Raw genomic sequence first — 14,101 nt, forward strand, 5'->3', positions numbered from 1 at the left:
GGTTGCCGGTTATGGAGGCATGTTTTCTACTTGCACAAATAGAATATGGGCAATCTGTCTCGCTTATTTTCCCTCTTCTAACGCTTAAGTGAGAACCTTAGTGTAAATAAATCCTAGCCGACAGCACACTTAAAGACACTCAGAGACTCTGTGGTTATGAAAGGTTGCTCCCGTGATTATGCGAGCTTTTCCACGTCATAAACAGCACAAATATAACGCAATCGAGACAAAGGCAACGAAAGATTCCTTCACAAAAGCTAATGTCTGCGTGAGCTGTGAGGTACTGGGGCGAACGAGGTGACGTACACAGTGTGTTATCCCACATGGTCATATTACTGAGGTTTGCGGTGTGGGAAATGAACATCTTATATCGAGGAAGACAATGTATTGATTCGGTGATTTTGCGTGTGTGAGCCGTGAGGTAGCCGGTGGAAAATCAGCTGGAGTAAACACTGACGGACTGAGGAGGGCCTCGGGTTCTTTAACTGGGTTGTAAACATGACGCATGACTTGCACATAAAACGTTATCAATCTTACTCACTGAGGTCAGCAGCTGATACACACTGTGAACGTCCTCCAGACAACAACCAATAAGGAGTCGTCTCTCCGTGCTGCAGGAAATAGTAAACTAGATCTGCTTCATCATAGCGAGTCTAAAAGAATTTACACAAGGGGGAAGTTTTCACGACAGTGGTCCATTAGCCTCCACAGGGTTAATGAAGAATCCAGTAACACAAATCCAAATAGATTTATTTGGGATTTAGGAGGGTAGCTCTGTGTGAAAGGTACTACAACACCAATCACAGATAAAGAGCAAGTAAAAATCCATTGTATTTATCCAAGCCCGGTCTCTGAGACCTTGAACAGAAGCACTGTGTTTTTCCTGTAGAGGAACACGCCGAGTAAAGAAGCAATTCTTTTCTGTGGAGCGATATCATGGAAAAATCAAGGTGATGAAAAACTGTCTGGTCAGGATAAACTCTCATAGGCTCTTAAGTGAATTGCAAATGTAGTGTAAAAATGTTAAGCCATATTCTTTGGCAAAAGTAACAAGCAGGTTGCACACAGAGAAGCCTCCTGTCGCTGCAGCGTACACGGCTCCAACAGATATGTGGTCAAAAATAAGTTTAAAAAGAGTAAAGATTTGTTGTCGTAACGACAGATTTAAGCTACATAACTTGAATCTGAGGCTGCATGTGGAAAACACTGTATCGGGTCACTGGCACAGATGAGATTTACTTCAGTGTAAGCAGAGCGAAAGTTATGCAATTTAAACGCAGACCTAACCAGACACCATATTTAAAAACCCTGTATAAAGACAGAGAGATTTATCTGACAATTAAAAGGTGAAATAGGTATTGTGTGAACTTGTTTGGTAACAGCTTTGAACGTATTTAAACATCGTTCGCATATTAGCTTATAATTACCAGCATGCATTGTGTTAGGGTTAAAAAAAAAAATAATCCAGAAATCCTTCTCTTTTGTACAAAGAAGAAAAGTACATGACGCAGATGGCCTGTCTCAGATGATGATGATGATGATGAAGATAGGTACAGTATGTTCTTCAGTTGATTGCCTCTGTGAGTCATAAATAATAGATCTACAGCAAAAGCTGTGGTGAACTAGAAACTGCTGATTCTGAAGGATCTGATTTAAGAAACCAAAGAAATCAAACCCAAAAAGGGGATTCTAATTTAATGCTATGTTTTATTTCGACGATTACTTTACAGGAGTCAAAAGTTAAAATGCAAAACATGAATTTACATTTTTGAGTCAAGTTTGTGGCCTTGAATTTTCCTTACGGTTTGCAGATTTTTCTGTTTTACAGTCTACAAGGCAATGAGACGATATTTCCTCTTAGAATTGGTGATTTTGGTCAGTTTGCTTGGAGGGTTTGGGATCTACGGACTATTTCTTCAACAGTACCAAACGGTATTTCAGATACTGGTCTGCAGCTCACGTTATCTGTAATTTCCAAAAAGCTACTTCAGGTTAATTTCACACAAATGCACACAACGTTTTTGTTTGTCTGAACTAATTCAAAGTTTCATGAATTGCAAAGTGGTGCAATTGCATGTGACAGACATGTGGGATCCTTTGTTGCCAAAGCGGTGTCGTTCCAAGGATGCTTTGCCTTTATTTTAATGAGTCATTTGTTTACCAAAAGGAGTATAATGAAGTGTTTTGGACGAGCCGCTCCGACATGTTAATTACAAGGAGCCTAATTAAACTTACTAGAAATCTAAATGCGTCATTTCCAAAACAAGATCCTGTACACTTCACTTTCTTACTTTGTTTTGCTCACAATGCATTAACCCCACGTTTGAACTGTATTACCATGCTCAGCGGCTACAGCTACTCGTAGGTAACTTTGAACTCCACTTTACTGAACTATTCGCCAGAAGCGGAACGAAGAGATGAAAGATTGAAAAAAATAAAATAAAATTGCATCGCCGCACGCTGTGCAGAGGGCTTCGCGACCATTAGGCACACACATGCTGGGCTTTGATATGTCAACGTGCAGTCAACATATGACTCGTGTCCATATGTGCACAGAAGGAGCACATATGGGCCCAAAGCCTGCTCTATAAGAGACTCTCGCACACACACACACGCACACGCACACACACACACACACACACACACACACACACACACACACACACACACACACACACACACACACACACACACACCAGGGTTTTTAAATCCAACTGTGCAGCCAAACAGGTGCTTGAATTCAATATGCAGTGCGAAGAAGCTACAGCAGCATTTAGGCACAGATGACATAAAAGGGAGCGATACTGTATGTAAAGGTGGAAGAGAAAAAAAAAAAATCCCATCGCGATGAAGCTTCCTCGACACCTGAATGTTGCCTTCGAAGCAGGAAAGTGAATTAAATCTTCGACTCAAGATGGATTTTTCTGCACGGAAACACGAGCTGAATGGCCCGAAGTCGCCACAAAAACAAGGGTCATCCGTATGTTTCATTCTCTTCCCTGACTTCACCGTGTGCTCTCTTTCCGACTCACTCGCCGCCAATCCGATTGATGTGTTTTGACTTTTTTTTTCACCCCTTCGTCACTCTGATGACTGGCAAATCGATATGCTCTTAAAAGACAGGGTTCGAGGAGAGGAGGAGGAGGAGGAGGAGGAGGGGAGGAATTGACTTCCTTTACTCTATTTAGCCTGACAGTCTGAGGCAGCTGGCGACAAACACCCCATCATCCGCCATCAACAGCAGCAGACCGAAAAAAAACGAAGCAAAGGAAAGAAGAGAAACAATAAAATGCTGACATCGGCGTTGTCAAATTGTCCAAACGCTCTTTGTTAGAGGTAGTTATAGCTGTGTTTTTGTATCTTTGTGTGTGTGTGTGAAAAACGTCTGACAAAGACTGCTTTCCAAGAAAAGTTCTGCTTTGCCATCTTCTTATTGCCTGGAGGTTTTTTTTTTTCCAGTTTTTTTTTTTTTCAGTTTTGAGCATATTCTTCCTCTCTCGCTGTCTCTCTCATATTTAGTTTGAGACAGAGTGTTGAGTTGTTGCTTAGCACCTTAGGCTACGAGGCGCTGCTATGGCTGGTATCATGCGCAGCAGATGAGGGAAGAAAGAGGATTGTTTTTTTTGTTGTTGTTGTTGTCGCAGATAAACCACGTGACGAGAAACTGGGCAATTGTTTCAGAGAATATTCCTGGAATTAATCCATTGTTTGGGGCGGTGGAATTTATTTAATTTCTATTTCTGGCTGCCAACTGCTTTTTGGCCCTTTGAGCTGTTAAATAACACTCAAGTTTTTTTTTTTTTTTACTTCACGTTCCTTGCTTGAATCAACCGACACAGTAGAACTGTTACCCTCGACCCTCCCCCCCCTCCCCACCTAGCGCACAAACACACCCACACACCAACACATGCAAGCGCTTTGTTTCTGCTTATCACACACACACACACACACACACACACACACACACACACACACACACACACACACACGCATGCTGGCACACACACACACACACACGCGTACTACAACCGCTCAGCAAATGCCAGCTGGGTCAACAGATGCCCTGGGCATTCAAGCCCGCTCTCATACAAAGAACACTGGAGCCGTCGCTTCATCTACAGACACACACACACGCGCACGCACACACACACACACGCACGCACGCACAAACACGCACACAAGCGCGTGCGCGCGCGCACACACATGCCCCGCCACATGCCTGCACATTTTGAGCTGTCGTGACAGCAGTCGACAAGCAGATTATGATGTTTTTTTTTTATCTTGCTTTGTGTTCGCGGCGCTGAAATTGCAGTGAGTGAAAAGAGGTGGCAGGTCAGAGTCGGGTGTTTTTTTGGGGGGGATGTGGCTCCGTTGATAAATCCACCGGGTTTTTAAAACAAAGAGACAACGCATTACCAGTGAAGCCATGTCTACTTCAAACCAAAAAAAAAAACAACCATCACATTTAAAAAAAAAAAAAAAAAAATTGCACAATTTTCTCCCCTTTGTCGCTCGGTGTTATTTTAACATGTTATCAGTGGTATACACAGAATGGACTGCAGTTATATGGCCCTTTTTCTACCTTAACAGATCTGTCATTCACACACACACACACACTAGTGGCAGTAAAACTGCCACGCAAGGCACTGGCCTCCTCATCAGGACCATCTTGGAGTTCAGTGTCTTTCCCAAGAGGACAAGAGGAGCGTGGGATCAAACTGCAAACTCTGCAGTGTTCCTACTACCTCTGAAGCTGTAGATCCGTATCTCTGCCTCTTCTGTTACAACGATTGCATCAAAAAACAAAAAAAAAAAAAAAAACAACAGCATTGGCTTCGTCCCAGTTCTCCCTATCAACCAGTTCCTTGTTTTGACTCATTTCTTCGTTTGGGAAGCCCTCCAAGAAGGCGTAGTGGTGAAACAACTCCACGATGGGATGAGACGCCGCTCGTGACTCATGCAATCAAAAGCCAGCAGTGGGAACGGAAACCGCTTCGAAAAAGGCTGATGACGAGGATGTGGAGAGCCAAGTTGTAATGTTTGAATTTACGGCCCCATCCTTTTGATGCGGCTAATTTTGCAGCTATTTGTAAGGTGGTATGGGGAGACTGGGAGGTAGTTGCGACATAGGACATTGCACTTGCATTTACAATTGGAAGGGTGAAGAGAGGGAATTATTATATATGTAAAAATATCACAAAACCCTTCCCCCCCCCCCACTGAATAACCCTTGGATGTTGGAATTTCCCCTATGTTTTTATTAAATTATAACTATGTCTGTTCTCCAGTTTCTTTGTGGATAAAGTTCTGACAGAAAACACTCCCGGTCCGACATCCTCTGCGGTTAGCAGTCTGGTGAGTCGAGCCAGGCAGCGATTGTGTTTAACAAATACAAGCAACAGGAGAAGGCCTCTGGGAGTAGCTGTCGTCGCTTCTGAGTGAGACGAGGGGAAGGCCTGGGGGGAGGGATGGGGGAGGGAGGGGGTTGGTTCGGGGCAATGCTGCCGCGGGTGAAAGGAGAGTTGATTGCACTCGTTGACGGAGGACAGGGGGAAGTGGAAGGACGTAGAGATAGCAAATGATGGAGGGAGAAAGCGGAGGGTAAAACAGACCAATCGAGAGTTCATTTTCAAAACACTTCACATTCACACTGTGTGTCGTTCGAGCGCCCCTCCCTATTTTTCACCGGGACGCGGTGCTGGCGGGAAGTGGAAACCACATCGTATCGGAGGCACACGGAGCGTCTGCTCGGCGGGCGCTTCTGAGACCGAGTTTAGTTTATCTCTCGGTGAGAAACATACAGAACCACAGCAGATTGGTTGTCGACTATGAAGTTGCAGTGTATTTCTTTCTGAGGCAGAAGGTCATTTTTCATGTTTCATTGATGAGGCAAAATCTGCCTTCAGAGTTTGCAATGGTTTTGCACCATATTGTCTTCAGATGTTTGTAATTTATAACTGAATATATTATCTGGATAAGGATGCGCATATAGGTATGAATCGGGAGTATCTAGCCTGAAAATAAATCTTTAAATTCACATCTGACTGAAGAGCAAATGTCAAATCCCTTGTTGTAGTTTCAAGTTGTGAAATATATATAAGGTGAAATGACCAAAAAAAAAAAAAAAAGGTGTATTTTCTGAATGGCAGGCCACTGCAGTGAAACACAACCTTACCGGGAGACAGGAGTTTAATAAATTACAAAATAAACACAAAATAAACTGCAGATTTGTTGCTGGACCACCAGCGATGGTGGATTTCCAATCGGGTCGAGTCAGATCCAGCGCTCGTTCCCCACCAGCTCGCCCCAATATGGCCACTTCTGGCTCCAAACCGCTCCGAAGTAGCAAGATGGCGACAGCCAAAATCCGAACTCGAGGCTTCATGACGGCCGTTCACAAACTAACGGGTGACGTCGCTGCTGGTTGCCGCTTGATTTCGACATATAAATTCTCCCCATATAAAAAAAAAACGAAAAAAAAAAAAAAAAACGCCTCAAGTATATAATTACTATTCAGAGCCTGATGTGAAAATGTGACTTTTTTTTTTTTTCTCAGCTGCAAAAAAACCTTCCTACAGTTAATACAGAGTGGTTTAAATGCAGCATGCTGTATAGTGGCTTTAAGTAGTGGATGCTTGAGTCTAGAAGAGTTTAAAAAAAAAAAAAAAATCAGGGAGGCAGACAGTTGGAAGTCTGCGAGGGGGACGTGCTTCACAGCTGACTCAATATTCCTGGAGATGGACAGCAGGTTGGGCCGCGGATCACCGTGAAGCACATCTTCTGTCCACTGTCCTCTCTCTCTCTCCGGAGGGGGCGGGGGGGTTGGAGAAAAAAAAAAAAAAAAAAAGAGAGAGAGAGGGGGAGAGAGAGGAAGCCAATCTATAAGCTGTCACTGTCTCTCCCTTGATGGCTGGGTGATGGATGACTGCATCTTCTCTAACAATACCAAAACACTCCCCGTGTGGGAGGCCTCTTGCACAGGAGCAAGGTAAGAGCTGTGTGTGTCCGTGTGTGTGTGTGCAGGGGGGGGGGGGAGGGCGGGGGTCAATTAGAGTCTCTATTTTTTTTTTTTTTTTACACTCACTGACAGCTGACATGGTGCCCTTCATGTGTGATAAGACACTTAAATTGACGGCCAACTATTTTGTATTCAAAATGGCCTGTTGGAGGTGATAAAGTGTTTTTTTTTGGGAGGGGTGATGAAAGAAGTTCAAGGGAACAAGCGCGCTGATTTCTTCTTCTTTTTTTTTTCTGACAATGTTCCCTCTGTTTGACGCTGACGGCTCTCGCTGCGCCAAACAGCCCGAACTACTGTGTAACTCACGAGCCCTACAAATGATCTGGCTCAGTCTGTGTGATCTCCACAATATCCACAGTCACTGATGCGCTGCATCTCAAATCAGAAAATCACCCCGCAAAAAAAAAAAAAAAAAAAATCAGAGATGATGAAAGCTTTCAGTGCTGCACAGTTGGCAGAAGGGGATGGAGGGGGGAGAGAAGGGAGAGCGGGGGTGCTGCCTCCCACTCCTTCTCTTGTTCAGTCTGCCGGGGCCTCTGCTGGGTCTCCAGGCTTCATCTCTTTCTCCTCTCTTCCCCGTCTTACTCGGGTTTTCTTGCTTTTTCCTCTCTCAACCTTTTTTTTTTTTTTTTTTCCTCCCTCCCTCTCTTCTCTCTCTCTCTCACCCACTCTTCATCCCTCCCTATCTGCTGCTCGCTCGCTCCCAGGGGCTTAATTTATGGGTTGTGGAGCTACAGAAACATAGGGATGACAACCCACGCTCTCCTCTGCTTTGTCAGGGAAGCCAGCATGTTGACTGGCTCGCTGACTGGCTGGAAGTACGGAGTGTGTGTTCATGTGCTGTATGTACGTTCTCTCTAAATAAAAATGGTTTTCTCCTTTTTTTTTTTTTTCTCCCCACTCTCATTATTTCATTTTTTTTTTTCACTTTTCAGACGCTGGTTTTATGTCGTTACTGTCAACGTCAGCCCGTTCGCACAGAATGGGCTGCTTGATATTGTCCATACAGAGCCATTCAAACAGAAATATTACTGGCATTACTCGCACAGAGACATGATGATTTGTGCAATGTGGACTTCCACAAGATGAATTTTTCCACACAAGTTCGCCTTCATCAGCAACGACAGAAAAATAACACAACATATCACAGATACAGTAAATGTTTCTAGAACAGCCAGACTTTGGCTGGCGCAATCTTGCTGGTTCGGAGCGGTTTTGGAGCCAGAAAGTGACCATATTTGGATGAGCTGGGGTTTTTTTGTTTTTGTTTTTGGAGCCAACCTCTAGTGGGCCTCGGTGGTATTGCATCTTAAGGCACCTCCGCATCGAACTCCTCTTCTAGACCCGGAAGCTACGAACGCTTTTATATAGAGTCTACGCCACTGACACAGTTTCATACAACCCACCGTATGACGCCAGATTGAAACCAAGCTCAAAAGTTCTGTCATTATTTTTACTTGATATTAATAATATAAAATTTCCCCAAAAAAACACTAACATAAAGGTAAAATAAAATAGATCACCCCGCGGAAAGAAAAAAAAAAACTATTTATCACGCCAACATTAACTTCCGTTGTTTGTTCTTCTTTATCGCGCATCAAAAGTCCATGAAGCCGCTTTCAAAAGCAGACAGGCAGTTTCGGGAGAAGTGGGTAAAGGATTCGATGTTTGTCGAGTTTCACCGAAACGCCACCTGCTTCATCTACAAAGAGAAAACTGCTCTTCTGAAGGATTATGACCTCAAGCGCCATTACGCAACAAAACGTGCCGAGCAGTATGCGAAGCGGCGGGGAGATGAGAAGAAGAAACGAGCTACGCAGCTTCGGAATGGCCTGTCCGTTGCAACAACAATCTCTTCAGGAAAGCAAGCGAGGAAGCTGATGCAAATTATGTGGTGACACGATAGGCCAGTTTCTAAAAGAGTCGACTCCGCAACTAATCGGCTAAAACGAGAGTTTTCAGGTGACTTTTATGACCACGACGTGACAAAGCCCAGAGTTCCTGTGCCGGCTCTTCGTCTCTTTCACAAATGATCATTCCCAGCGTGACATTCTTGTTCTTTTATTCATGGCCAGTTCGAAGTGACAGAAGAGTGTGAACCCGATGAAAGGACGGAGCGCAGCTGAGGTTTGATTTGGTTAAATAACCACAGACGATGACACACTGACAAGAAGGGGAAGAACTCGTCAAAGAAAACTGCAGGTGGAGGGCGCCGATACGGCAATCGCTCTGCTCTTCTTTATTTCCCAGCAGGCCCTTTTGCAACAAGTGCTTAACGTTTAACAACGTGATGGAATGCAACGATAGCGTCACCTCTAGCGTTTGACTTCTCGCTGGGAACTGACGCATCGTATTGGGAGGCGCTGCAGCTGTGGCTGCGGTTGATTCGAGTCCCGGAGTTACGTTGCTTTTGACGCCACTTGAACGTCAACGGCAGCCGAGCTGAGCGGGGAAAGAGCACAGCGGGTGGATGACGACTGCCTCAAGGCCCGAGGCGATAATCCCCCCCCCCCCCCCATCTCCCTCCCTTCCCCGGGGCAGTAAAGAGCTCAGGCTGGGAGTGCATTAAATGGTATGTGTGAACGATGTTATTTTGGCTGCTGGAGGGGTTTGAAGAGACGTGTGAGAACGGCTGAATGTTTAGTCCATGTGATTATACTGTGATGCCTGGATCAGTGAGCTTTAGAGGCAAAAGCTGCACGATTGATATATTTGGAAGAATGTATATAATTTATGTACACTGTATGTTCGGGTTCGGGAATTGCTGCATTTTTTTTTTTGTGGTTCTTTTTGATGTTTTAAAAGCGAGTCGGAGCAAAACGTGAAGATATCTAAGACTCCGTTTTTATGGCCATAACGTGTTGAATTGTAAACTAAATCCTCGTAAGAGAAGCAGCAAATGAATGTTAAGTTGTGATAATTGTGCCCTGTAAGGAAGTCCGTTCAAGGTGGTCACATTTGTTGGTGGGGGGGGGGGTTAACCTGTGATGTTTTACACTTTACAGAAGTATGTTGAAGTTCGGAGGTGTGGGGAAATGTTCCCAAGAGGTGTCAAAGCACTCGCCACAAACTTGAAGTTATAATCAGCTCAACTCTGAGCAAATCATTTCCCAGCATGCAAGTCTCTTGAGAAACAGTACGTAAGTATATGTTGATGCTATGGAGAAGACACTGCAGGAATTTCAGCGCCACTTTCCACGTCTTTGCGGACCCCTTCTCCTATAATGTGCAAAATACCAAATCAGGAAACTGGACGGGTGCGCCGTTACGACGAGAATAAAACAACAACAAAAAAAATAGCAGCAAACCGGCACTCCGAGCGATACGCAACGTTTTTTGATTGAAAACAAGAAAACAATGTCGCATATTGTTCTGTGAGTTCGTTCACGTCACAGGGTGGCAGAAAATATATACTCTTTGGAGGCGACAAATCCGATTGTATTCTTGAATTACTGTATTGTATTCTTGAAACTCTTCCTGACCGAACCACCCGCACCTCCTCCGGCCCTATAATCTTTGAGGAGGAGGTGGAAGCGGAGCCGGCAGTGATGGGTGGGTGTCTCCTCTGCCCTTCTATTCTGCGTCTCCCGCTTGATGAAAACAACGCAGGGAAGGACACCCAGATGAAAATTAATTGAAACTAGTGCAGGTCTCAGCAAAGCCTCGAGCGGAGGGGCCCTGAAACGATCAAGGGGACTTATGAAGTGACTCGTACCCGCATCGCTGGGAACAGCTTTGATTTTATAGTCAGTCACACGTTCCGCTGCCAGATGGATTATATAAAAAGCGGTGGGTGTCTGCGCACCGTGTGAGCCTCGTTCATGAATGAGCACTTTTTATGCATGACCTGGGAGAAATGGAGTAAGCTGTCAAACAGAGGCCATGAAAGTCAATGGAAATAAGGTGTGAAGGAAGAGTGCAGGGGTGAAAATACAAATAGGACTGTGTTGATTACAGCTGCTTGATTTTCAAAGATAGTTTCAATCAGCTTGGCGGGTTAAAAAAAAAAAAAAAAAGGAATATATTCATCGTTTTGTAAAATATGCAGCCATTTTGAATCTGGCCTTTCTCTTTGGACGTATTTGAATTGTGTTGATTTGCAGCTTCCCGTGGAGAAAATGCTTACATTTTTATTTTCCACTGTGGTCTCTCAGCTGCACAGGCAGTTTTTTTTTTTTTTTTTTCATGTTTCTGAAAAGCTTTGTACTTAAAGATTAAGATAAACCAGACACGACGAGGTTTCAACAATGCCCTCTGCTCCGGTTTGTTTGAAAGCTCGCGCAAAGGATGGCAGTTTGAGAGTGAATGATGGCGAGGAGCGAAATCTGAATTCAGGATGAGTGTCGGGTTAATATTCTCCTGCTCTCTGCCGCGACTATAATTCATTCTCGAATCGCAGCACGAAAAGAGACATGAAAGCCTTTTCCTTCCTTCTCCTCTGTTCCCATCAGCCGAAGCCCCGCACGCATCCTCTCGATTACCATCGCTCATCTTTTCCCTTTTGTTTCTCCTCTCGTGTCCCCATTCAATCCATTTTCATTTCCCCCCTCAGTTCCCTTTACAGCTGCTTTCGTTTCAGCCCAATCTCTCAATCTTCCCCGACCCCTTATTCTACACCCTTTTCACCAGCTCGGTCTCACTTCCTCCACCTGCCTGTCATCTTCCTCCCTTTTTCTTTCAAGCTTCCGTTCTTCATTTTCCCCGCGACTGCTCCCCTATCCAGGCTTTTTCCTCTTTTATCGGCATATTTTGTCTGCTCCTCTCTCTCCTTCTCGACACACACTCCCTCTTCCTCCTCTCTCCCTCCATTCTTAGCAAAGCCCTCTACGGACCAATTAAGTCCTCCAGCTTGATGTCTCTTCCAGCCCTGCACACTCAGGCCGACTGGACAGTTCAAGTGGTTCAAGGGCGGACGCAGACACGGACTCGCACATAAGACAGATTTAACAATGTGGCTTCCCAAAACAAACTAGTGTGTGTTCGGGGGTTTGTGCATCTCTTTCTGAGCGGTTCAGTGAGCGGTCAAAGAGCCTTATCTATACACACTCTCGGGCAAAGGACCTCATTTATAATAATGCATTTTGGACTCGTCTTCCCTGCCGAGTTCATCCCAGGATTCCTTCCAGAAAAACTGCCTTGCTTTTTCAATTCAAAACAACGTAAACAAGCTGTGAGTGCTTTGTATTAGTGTGCTGCGCAGCGGAAGAATCACCAAATGAAAGATTGCGGAAGACGCCTTAAACGCAGCAGAAATTGTTGTTGGTGGGAGAAAAAAAAAATAAAAAATGGAGAATAAAACTCTCCGGGCGTATTACACAACACACCAGGGCACTGTCACATTTGTGAGCAGCTCATTTCTCTTGCAATACCGGCACTGACACCAAGAAACATTTGTGTGTCGGCCCCTGCGCACAGTGTCGAGCCTGGACGTTTTTCAAGTGAGATTTAAGGCTTAAAAATAGCAACTTTAATAGAATAAATGGCTGTGAATGCACACTGGTAGGGTAACGTGATCTTCAAGAGGAAAATAGAGTTGAACCTCAAAATACAAAAAAAAACATCTGTATAAGGATGTAATCAAACCATGCATGTCCATTATTTTGTTTTTATTCCACAAAAGGCACCGATGACGAAGGGAATTATTTGTCTTCCTCACAAACGTGTCACATTTCGGAGAAAACGGTCACAAAAACTCCACAAAAAGCATCTGAGTGACAGCTCAAGAGCTGAAGTTCTGTCTGTTACCGAGCTCCGTCTGCACAGTCAGACACGTACCTGCTGAACACAGATGACAGACTACCTACCATCCGAAAAGAAAAAAAATCATCTCACAATAGCGAGGAGGAAGCTGCGTGTCAATTAGCATTGCAGAGTGCGTGGAAGTCATCCGGATATGCTCAATAGATCTTGATTGGGGTCGAAACACAAAAAATTAGAGGTTTAAAAAAAGCCCCCCAAAAAAATGGTTGTATTGAAGATTTCACAAAGCCAAAAAAGAAGGTTTTGTCAAATTTAAACTGAGCTAAAAAGGGCCATCGCTGTAGTTATGCTGAAAGACAGGAGTTACAATGGCGCCATTAGCAGATTGAGGGTTGAGGCTGGAAATGGGTGAGAGATGTGCGCGTGCCACATTAGGTCTGAAATGAAACAATGACTGCGAGGTTAAAGTGCAGCCTTTCAGTTTCAATTGGAGGGCGTTTACATCCACATTAGGTGAGTAATGTGGGAATAGCAGCTCTTTTTATGCACTGTACCCCGATTATACAAAGTGGAAACTGACTGGACAAGTTCACATGAGCTTTTATAAACTCGTTCTATTAAAAGTTTGGTGTCAAATCTGTTGCAGTCAACGAGTGGCTTAAGTCTGCAACTCAAAGGCTTTAGCAGACAATAGTTACTGTCACTGGTGAGGCCTGTGCTGCAGCCACTGTCCTCTGATTTGGGGGAAGGACTCTATCGTTTGGCTGTAAAAAAAACCTCATAGATTCCAATTCTTTCCCGATCATTGTCCTAATTTATTGTCCCAGAAGTGGCGGACATAATAGTCATAAGAAGGGAACATGTCCGCCAGTGCAACAGCATGGCTCACGGATGTGTATTTCATAGATTTTGGGCAACAATCGAGCTCTACGGCACAAAGAAATGAGATACAAAGACAATAATCATGAGCAGCATCAGGATCTGCTGACAATAAGAAAAATACAGAAAGCTTTACGCTTACAGGGTTTTCAACTTTAACCTTCTGGTCAGTTTCATTCCCAATCCACACAACTAAAACAAATCACCGCCCTAATCATTCCTGACTGACTGTTGCCGTTACAGGACCCGCTGGAGACGAGACGCTGCTTCCCTAAAACAACAAAACATCAGTGATGATATGTGTCCAATTGATAATCCCAAAAACTTGCACCTTTGTCTTTCCTCAAACATCCAAAGCAGAGCCGCTCGTAGGCACTCACCCCGAGACAACAGCAGGGACACACAGCATCATTTTGTGCTGCAACAATAACAAACAGCGACTTGGTTTTCTGCAAAATATAACCCAGAAGCTGGCAAACTTGCAAACTGGAAAGTCAAACTGTG

This window comes from Brachyistius frenatus, unplaced genomic scaffold (genome assembly GCF_029030835.1).
Source record: "Brachyistius frenatus isolate BFR_SWC_R1_liver_20210118 unplaced genomic scaffold, ASM2903083v1 Contig_26, whole genome shotgun sequence".
In the NCBI taxonomy this organism is placed as follows: domain Eukaryota; kingdom Metazoa; phylum Chordata; class Actinopteri; family Embiotocidae; genus Brachyistius; species Brachyistius frenatus.